This window comes from Cupressus sempervirens, chromosome 11, assembly GCF_028749045.1.
Source record: "Cupressus sempervirens isolate cs-2001-9-10 chromosome 11, ASM2874904v1, whole genome shotgun sequence".
NCBI lineage: Eukaryota > Viridiplantae > Streptophyta > Pinopsida > Cupressales > Cupressaceae > Cupressus > Cupressus sempervirens.
Genome location: NC_143128.1, coordinates 54,478,270 through 54,489,177, shown reverse-complemented (window position 1 = coordinate 54,489,177; position 10,908 = coordinate 54,478,270).

The following is a 10,908-nucleotide window of genomic DNA, read 5'->3' as shown; positions in this document are numbered from 1 at the left end:
AGTTTGTGATTGCACAAACTATGATGCAAACAGTTTTTGCAGTCGACATAAGGTAAATCTTGAAGGATTTCATGATGAGATCGAATCTTTTATTTTTCCTATGCAATCTACATGTAGCCAATAAGAAAGATGATGAAGGCATGCAACCAATAGAAGAAGTGCAAACAATAAGCAGAAAATGAAGATTGAATATGGATCGTAGATCCATACCTAACCCTAAATTCTCAAATGTCTTTATAAGGAAGACAAAATTCATTGTAAAGGAGAGGTGTGAAAAGACATACAAGGGTGCACAAGGGAAAGAAAGAAAAACATGTGCCTGCATTCAGATCACAAAAGGATCAAGATCAGAGAAAGTGAAACAGGTGCCTGCATTCAACAATCAAGGATTGTAATCTATTAGGTTCATGATACCTAATACTCTCTAGCAATTGTATTAGAATGAAAATCCTATGGTGATAGGTTAGCCTAATAGCTATTTTGTAAATCCTTAATTAGGTGACTAAATCCTTTAACAGGGTGACACTTCATGTTAAGTGTTTGAAATCCTCTAACCAGGTCACTATTGACATAGTGTAAAGCCTTTAACAGGGCAAACCATCAGAAGTGGTTGAACAATATTTCTGCAGTAATTTTTGTGGGTATCATCCCCACCCCAGTTTTATGTTCTTATTCTTGGAGGGTTTCTGGGTTACCAAATTCCAGTGTTATGAGTTATTGATGCATGTATTTAATTATATGTTTATTTAATGTATTTACATGCATGCAATTTACTTTCAGTTAAATTTTTTATTGGATAAAGTGTAATACTTATGATCCCCCCCCCCCCCCCCCCCCCCTCTCATAAGTACTCTTTCCATATTTGAATACTCCAACAATTGGTATAATAGAAAATCCAGGTTCTCACAAGGAAAAGCCTGACAGCTTGGAGGAAAAGATCTAAAGATGGAAGCTCTCAAACTTGGAAAGATCATTGAAAATTAGGTAATAGATGTGCAACTTGCTCTGCATAGCTTAGAGGAATTCAGAAACAAGTTTAGAAACTCATTAAAAAAAAGGAAGGATCTAGCCATAGCTGAAAATGATATACACTACAAGGATATTGATACCACCAACATATTTTCCAACAGAGACACTAAAGAGTTTGATGCAGCAATAGCAGAATTGATGGAGAAAAATAAAATTCAAGCAGAGGAGATAAGATCTCTCAAAATGGAACATGAACCACAGGCCATAATGATATGTGAAATTATTGAACAAAAGAAAAGAGCAGTTGATGATAAGGTCATGATGGAAAATGACAAAAGAAATCTTGCAAACAGACTTGAAGAAAAATGTACTAAATTGACAAGGATCTCAAACATGTAGATGGATACACTTGCCCAAATGATGAACCTTCATCATGAACTTAATGTAAAAGATATTGAGATCTCTACTTTGAAGATGCAGAATGAAAAAATGCAAAATGAATTGAATAAAGAAAAAGAGGTAGCAAAGAATCTCAATAAATCAAGTGAAGACATCAAGTATTTTGAACAGTTTCTGAAATCCCCAAAATCTTCCCATGATACATCAGGACTAGGATACAATAGCACTGAAGTTGGGGAATAATCAAAAAGTGCTGAACAAAGAAGTGATAAAGGTAAGAATGCAAAACCCACTTGTCATTACTGTAATAAGAAGGGACATACAACTAATGTGTGCAGGAGTAGAAGATTCAATCAATCAAACATACCCAAAAGTTTCTGTCACAAGTGTAACATGCAAGGACATATGACACAAAATTGCAAATCCAATGTCACAAGGACTCAGAGATTTGATGGACATTGTTACAATTGCAAAAGGTATGGACATAGGGCATTTGAATGCAAATCAAAACCTATGTGGACATCAAATCAACCAGCAAAAATAGAAGGGAATGAAAGTCATTATCATTCAGATTACAACACCAGGTACAGTTGTCACTATTGCCAAGAATATGGACATATACCATAGAACTGCATAAGAACACATTTCAAAGGGAATTACAAAAGATGGTTGAATCAAACTACATGTTTTAGTTGTTTGAAAATTGGTCATATCAGCAGAAATTGTCCTACAAGATCAAAGGCACCCAAGACTGAAGAAAACAAAGAAAAACAAAAGATTGATGTCGAAAAGATAAGGGGGAAAATGAATAAGACTTGGAGAAAGAAAGATGAGTGCAACACATCAAGTGGAGGGATCACTTTACCCAATGGGTCAAGTGATCACACTTCATCTAACTAAGCATGAGAAGTACACAGGACTGATATACAAAGCTATATCACACATTAGTCCCAAGACAAAGAAGATAAGCAAAGTATAAATCTACATGAAACAAGATGTCAAGATAAATACTAAATTTTGTTGTCGAGCTGTCTTTGGATACCGAGTTAAACTCCAACAGATGCTGAGCTCCTAATAATGACCAAGTTGATAACTGATGCCGAGTTAGATAACTCCAATGGAAGATGAGTAAAATGGAAATAGTGGAAGCCAAGTTAGGTTAAAATTTCTTCAGAAGCTGAGTTGGTAGTTGAGCATTTAATGCGATGGAATTAGGGTATATTATCGTGATTTCAATCAGTTTTACTTATCGAGATCAAGAAGCAAAGGAGAAGAAAGAGAGCTGAGCGACTTCATAGCAAGAATCTAGCATTTCAAGTAGATTGCAACCTCATTCAAACGTTTTCATTGATCTTAAGGTATTTTCATTTTTGCCAAGCTACATAGTTTCATATCCTTTTGTTGTGAAAACCCTAGTTTGCATAAATGGCATCAAGTTCAAAGAAAATTGAGGAAAAAGAGTCTTTTGAAGTCTAGTTAGTTTCAAATGAGGTCAAGCAACCTGATTTCCATCCTATTCTCGAAGTTGCCTACAAAAATGACCCAGCCGGAGCTCTCTCCCATATTCCCCCAAAAGTTGTAATGGTTCAAGATGTGTGGAAATGTTACAACTACAAGATAGAAGCTCTAGGAGACATGGAAATTAGACAAGCATATGATAAACTGTGTGTAGATGGAGTCTTGAAAGAAGAATTCAAAATCGTAGAAAGAAAGGGTTTGACCCGAGTTTTAAGTTTTCCCACTGTATTAAAAAAAAAATGGGTTAGACTTGTACTGAGCATAATTCATGGTGGAAATTTGTGGTTAGAAGATATTCCCATCAAATTGACAAAGGAAATTATACATAGAGTAATAGGGTACCCAACCCTAGATCGGTACAAAACCCTGAGAAGTGAATCAAAAGAGGTTATTGAAAAGAATACTGGTGCACAATGGAACAAAAGAGGAATGAAAATTCATACCATAAAGGATTCTCTAGTTGAGTTTTCTGTTAGAGTCATCGCCCATAAATTCTATCAATCCAGTAGACTCAACAGTGTACCATGCATTGCAGTAGATGAAGGTTACAAATTGGTGAAAAAGGATCATACTTATGATCTTGCAGAACTGCAATTGCAACAGATCAATGAAAACCTAGCTGCCATAAGAAGAACAAAGGGCACTCAATGCAAATTTGGAGCAATCCTAGTTTGCATATTCTTTTATGTTCAGAATGAGTTTCCTTCTTTTGGAAAAGTAGCATGGAGGAATGACATAACCATCATTGCACAAATTAATGAATATATAGAACAAATGGGAGAAAATTTTGATACCTTGAAGACAAGCTATTTTGAGGATTTCAAGAAATCCATGAAGCAAAGATCAAGGATACCAGCTTCCTTAGTAGAAAAACATACTAATGATATATGTTTCTTAGTTGACATTGATTTTACCTATATTCAAGCAGTAATACCAAGAGTAAGATGGCTAAGGCCATTTGGATATGAATTTAATATTGATGAGGCATCAACAATAATAACTGCATTATTGGCAGCAGAAACAGATAAAAGTGCTCCACATTTTGGCACTTATGATGTGGTAAGATCAAAGATAAACATGGAATTAAAAATTTATTCCACATTGAAGAAGAAAGACAAATTAATAAAGAAGATTAAGAAGAAGTTTGGCAAAGAAATTGAGGCTGAAGTAGAAGAAGAAGAAGATGACAGTGGTGATGAAGATGAGCAAGAACAAGGGCCAATGGAACTAACTCAAGGTCTTGGAGAAGACAAGGAGGAAGGTGCAGAGGAAGAAGAAGCCAAGGAAGCACCAACTAAAGCTGAGCCAAAGAAAAGAAAGGCAACAGAATAGCCTTCAACTAAGCCCAGATCAAAGAAAGCTGCCACGCCATCACCTCAAAAGCCAACAACACGAGCTACAACAAGGGCCTCCACTCAAAAGTCCAAAGAGGAAGTTACCAAGAAGAAACAAGTCAAGGAAACATAGGAAGAGCCGAGGAAGAGAAGAAGGTATGTGGCTCAACCTGACATTGATGAAGAAGACCAATCTGAAAAGGTAAGCAATTCATCAGTTGATACCTTATGTAAAAAGATTGGAAATGGTGACTTGAGTAATTTAAATAAAGTTGATTTTAGTAAATTTACAAAAGAAGAAAAAAATAAGATAGAAGAAACATTGTATGGAATGATGACACAGTTCAAGTACACTCCGCTTGAACTAGATGGTCAATTGCCAAAAGAACTGTAAAAAATTGTAGAAGACATATGGCATTTTTGCTTACAAATGGAGAAGGAGATGAGAGAATCAACCCTAGCAAGTGTATTGTCAGATTTGACTAGGGAACGAGTAAGGAAGGTAGTCAAAAGGCATAATAATAGTTTTACACCTAAATACAAGGCATTCTTCATACTTCAAAATAGGATGGAAGAGATTGTTCAAAAAAAAATGAAATCATGGAAGAATTTGTATAAAAAGATTGAAGATTTTCTTGAGGAAGAATACAAGGAAGAAACTGCTGTACCAATAGAAGAGAGGAGAAAAAGGAAAGAAGAAGAAGAAAAGAAAAGAGAAGAAGAGAAGAAGGAAGAAGAAAAGAAATATGGAGAGGAGGAAGAGACACAAAAATAGGACAAAATGGAAACAGCTGAGCAAGAGCAGCAACCAGATCAGAGTGTGCAAGACACACAATTGCCACCCCCTAGCCCTACTCAAGAATCCATCTCACTTGCAGACACTGTAACTATTAATGATGTTCCTGATACTTCTGGTCAGAATATCAATCCATTAACTGCAGAAGATCTTAAAAGAATTCTTGACCAATCTACACAACAAGAAATATTGTGTACAGATCCAGTATTGGTCAGTATAGATGAATTGCAAAAACTAGTAGAAAATACAGTCAAAGATAAGGTGAATCCACAAGAACCACCTTCTATCATCTCTACAACTACTAGTAGTCAATTCAAAATACCAACAAGCATAATTGATGTTGCAAGAAAAAAGCAAAGTGCAGCTGTAGAAAAAGGAACAGAACAAATAGGACAGACTATTACATTTGATCCTACAACACAAACACAAGGTGCACTTCCACAAATTACAATAATTGATCATGGTAGATAGAAGGAGGAGGAAATAGTGAAAACCCCTAAAGAACAGGAGGCAATACAAACATTAATAAATTTGCCTACCTCGGGAACTCCTTCACACCAGCCATTGCAAATATCAGTACCATCATCTAATACTACCAGAGTTGCAAGGGTACTTCACTATGGAGACCCTGAATTAGATGAGGAGATAGTCATACCGAGGTATGACTCAAAATCAATAACCATTGATCAAATCAATGAGGTACAGGATGCACTGAATAGAAGGAAAAGACAAGAAATACTCAGGAAGGAGTATAAACATAAGAAGACACTATATGAGATTAAGGACATCTTTATGGATGCCTTCAGTTTGCAATCACCAGATGAGTCAAAGCATATCACAGAGAAATTAATAGATATTGTTGACCAGGTGACAAATGAAGACCTAGAAAAAAATGCAAAACTTATGGAATGGTTAGAAAGAAAATTTCAAGTGAAAGTGAATGAGAAAATATCAAGACAAATTGCACTTTCACAAGTTGAATTGGCAAAACTTATTGACAAAGTGAAAAAGGTACTTGAGAATATATTCTCATTGTACAAAAAGTTGTGTGATTTTTCATACTTCACACAAGAAACAAGCCAAAAGATATTGAGCTTGGAAAGAAATTTAAACATTTCAAGCATGCAATTACCAAATGATCCAGCTCAAAGTGAGAAGCATTTTGCTCAATCGCTTCACACTCACAAAGAAATAGCTGTATTAACAATAGATGAGGCTAATATCAAGGCCAAATTAATACAGCTCGAGTCCTCCATTACCCCTCATTTAGAGATACTCCATAAAGAAAAAGTATATGCTGAAACTGTTCTCAAGAAAGACCCAAATCTTTCTACATCAAATGGACTTATTCATCTTGTTGCTAAGACTGCCATCCAGTATAAGTCACTGGAAATTGCTTTGAACAATTGGGATGTAGCTCTCAAGATGATTATGGAGGTAAACAGCTCATTTTTGGCTAAATATGGTCTTAACCCTTAAACATTCTTTGACATAAGTGTCAAAAAGGGGGAGAAAATTGACATAATAGGGAGAGATACAGATATTATGAGATAAACATAATAGGGGGAGATACAGATATTATGATATAAATTAATGGGGGAGTTATAAAATTATAAAATGAGAAAAGATACAAAGGAAGAGCTTGATATATGATAAGGCACAATCAACTTAGGGGGAGTTACAAAATTTTCGAGGTATATATTGTAAGATTGTAAGTTACAAATTTTGATCAAGTTTTCTTTAAAGTTTGTACATACCAATCAAATTAGTAAATGTATTTATAAGGTCAATTAAGTGTTTTTGTCACTCATGTCAAAGGGGGAGATTGTTAACCTCATAATGGTTTTTGACACTTGAGTGCCAACACACTTAATCACATTCCACATTGGAACCGAGTACACCATGCATGCCAAGTAATCTTCATGTGCCGAGAGTTTTCAGATGCCGAGTGAAGATTAGATATTGAGTAAAAGATCAGATACTGAGTAAAGATCAGATACCCAGTGAAGATCAGATACCAAGTTAAGATCAAATACCGAGTGAAGATCAGGTGCCGAGCAACACAAGGTGCCGAGTGTTAAACAAGTGCCGAGTAACATAAGGTGCCGAGTGATACAGTTTTGTTTAAGGGTATCCAAAACACCTTCCAAAACACATCTGACTAGTCCAAAAGTGCCTGTTGTTTTCCCAAGCAAGTTTTCTAACAAATCACATGTGATATTTACCATTATTGTATGATAAAATACACTGCTATCATGTGATACTTTACCAATATCACATGATACTCCTTGCTACTATTGTGCAATACTTTCTAGTATAGTATGATACTTTTCCCTATAGTTGTGCAATACTTTTACAATATTGCCTAATGCTAAATCAATGTTGCCTAGCTTTGCAAAGAAATGCCCAATGATCAATTTAGAAGACAGAGTTAGAACCTCCACATTAGGGAGTACCAGAACCATAATAGTTGAGGAGTAAATAGTCAAAAAAATAAGGAAGATAAATAACTCTAATATCAAAACCGTAGCATCTAATGTAATCATGTGGAAATAAACATTGTAGTGAACATACATGTTCATAAACAAACTATTTGAATACATGAAAATAACAAAATCACAAATGAAACACACTCTGGAATGATACGTAGAACCATGTGAACATCTAGCTCTAGAACTAAACATGGAGGAAGGCCAACTCTATATGCTAGTCCCCAATAGTGGTTTAGGTAGCTACACCTCCCAACCACATAGAACTTGTAGGTCCTCTCCTACCATGCTGATTGAGATAGCGATCCAACTACAAACACACACAATACAATCATCCATGGCTAACACTCATGCCAAACAATATAGAGGATTGAAACCAAGATCATGAGAGATTGTAATACAATAGGTCCTAGTGAAAATTTTTACGAGTTTACTACATAGGGACTCTAGTGGAGAGTAAATCACTTGGGACTCCCAAGTTAAACATCATGCAAAAACTATCCATCGAGACTCCCTGGGGAGGCCATCACACTATGTCCTTGGATGAAGCCCACAAACACTTCTCTTAGATGAACCATTTAGGCACATACCATTGGATGACTTGTACAAGTATTTCACATTTTATTATCTTAGCTTTATTACCCATTAATTCATTTAGTTACCACTTATTTGAAACTTCTTCAGATCAAGCTTGTTGGGAACACACCCTGGAGTTACGAGAGAAGCCCCTCCACTTGTCTACCTTACACACCCATGCTCATCACATAATGAGTTTCCATAAGAAAAACTGTTTCCCAACCCAACCCTAATGAACATAACTAGACTCTTTAAGTATATTCATTCTAGTTTAGAATATTACTAATTTGTGACTTGCATGTTTTAAGAAGTGTCTGATCTTGAAGACACATACCCATGTCAAAGTTATGGGTTAAAAATTTATTTTAGTAAGGGTAATTAGGTAAATATGTTATCATCTTTGAGTGTATATATGTGAATTCTAAATCATTCTTTCATATCATACTAAATTCTAGAATAAGTCTAGACAAGGTCTATCTTGGGATGAATGTCTCAATTTGTGTGACTTCCAAGAGGAAGTCAAAGGCTAGTGGGGGAGGATGTAAGACCCCTCCTTGATGTACTTATTTAAATAAGAATTTATTTGTTAAATCCTTTTATAGGATATTTGAATGGATATATGAGCATGACAAGGAAATAGTATGGAAAAATGTTGTTATTCTTGCTAGAAACCATGTAGAGGACATCATGATAAATTATGGCCATCTCATGTATAATAATTATGATGATGGATATGAATTAATGTTTTATGGTTTAGATTTCCTAATGGATATTGAGACCAATTGATATGTTCATGCTTTAAAACTCCATGATTTGAAACTTACTACTTTGTTCAATTATTTAAATATTGATTTGTACTAACGATGATATGAGGTGTTTCACCTTATGATGATGTTAATTATGGTACCTTTATGATTAGGATATATGAATTTAGATAGTTCAATAGGCTTTATTGATGATGTTTATGATGTTTTGGGTATATGTATGCATTACGATGATTATTGTAGTATTTTAATTTGAACTGATGAATATGTTATGATGATTCAGTTATGAGATTAGTGATGATTAAATATGTGTGCATAAATGAGGAAGGTTATTCAAATGAAAGTTTTAATTTTTTGATTAATATAATTATGGAAATTTGGTTTAAATATATGAATGCAATTTTATCAAACTACTGATATTCAAATTAAGTGTGTAGGATAATTAACCATGGAATTAATTAGAGAATTGGTAACTGACACGGTGTGCAAATTGTAAGACTAATGTTGAATCCAATAAAATGATTTGAACTTCGTCATCTAGTGTCTAATTTGCATTGTAATATGAATGTATGTGTATCATTATGTAATTTGCGACATGTCAAATGTTATGTGAAAGTAAATCTTAAGGTGTTAGATGCCACTTGTTATATGCATATGTGTGTTGACATATCAATTTAGTGTTAGTAGAATAACCTGTTAATTTAAGACTAATTAGTTAGTAACCTAAATTTGTTCCCCTTAATTAGGGTTTAGTGGAAAGGTTACATCCTTAGGGTTTTTGAAGATCAAATATTTCAAGCCACTTGTATAAGTCATAAATTGATCCTAGAAGTGTTGATATAAGATTGTTTTGAAGTGAAGAACCTATAATGAAAAAATAATTATTTTCTCAATGATGTCAAACCTACTACTTGCTAGTGAGACAATTTATTTTTGGTTTGAAATCTATCATTTAGTTGATTGATGAAGAGGATTTGAAGAGAGGAGGTAAAAATAGCACCTAGAGAAAGGTTGAGTTATTTGGTATGTAAAAGAAGCCCTAAGACCAAGTAAGAAATTGATACTATAGTGTATTGTTTATCTACTTAAAGTTTGAAATGAAAGATTACTCAAGTTAAGATTGGAAGAAGATCAAGTATGAAAAATGTGTGTTGACCCTTACTGAGCAGTCAGTGCAAGCCAAGTAGAAATAAGTGGAAGCTTGGTGAAAATTAAGTAATGGTGAGCAAAGATGAAAAATAGTGTAAGCTGAGTGATTGTTAGTATATGCCAACTAAAGTTTAGTTGATGTCAAGCATCAGTAAAATTTAGAAGTCACCGAGTAAACTAGTGTTGGCTAAGTGGAAGAATAGTATAGAAGCTGAGTGATAACATATTGATGTTGAGTGTTAGTATTTATGTTAAATCATAGATTTGACAAATTTGAGCTTACTATTTTGTTTTCTTGAATTGTGTGAAGCATGTGGAAGATAACTATGATGAGATGGTGGCACAAAATTCAAGGTAAACCATTTTTGTGGTGAATTCAAGGAAGATTGTAGAAGAAGTTTCTTGAGGAACAAAATGGAAAAGTGGGTAGATTCATTGTATCCTACCTAATCCTACATAACCCAAAAATGGATGATTATGGTTAAGTGGAAAAAATCTTAATTCTCTACTTATAGAGAGAGCTGGTTAGAAGAAAAGGTTGTCATGTGTGAGAACCTAAGGAAGACAAGGAGTCTAGGGTATTTCTTCATTCAATGGCCAAACATAAGAGACTACAATTGGAATGCTCAGAAATAAGGCTTAAGAGTATGGATGCTTAAGCTATTAGAGTTGAAGTGTGTGAATGCCAAGTAGAATTAAAGACTGAAGCAAAGATCTATAATCTACAAATGAGTTGCAATTTGTTATTAGATCAAGCCTTACTATTACTTTCTAACCATTGTATCATTCTAGGATAAATCTTTTTGATTAAGGTTGACCTAACAGTCATTTATAAATCCTTTAACCAAGTGACATTCTAATGGAATGGTCTAAAGTCCTCTAACAAGGCTCACTCCTAAAAGGGTGATTGAAAT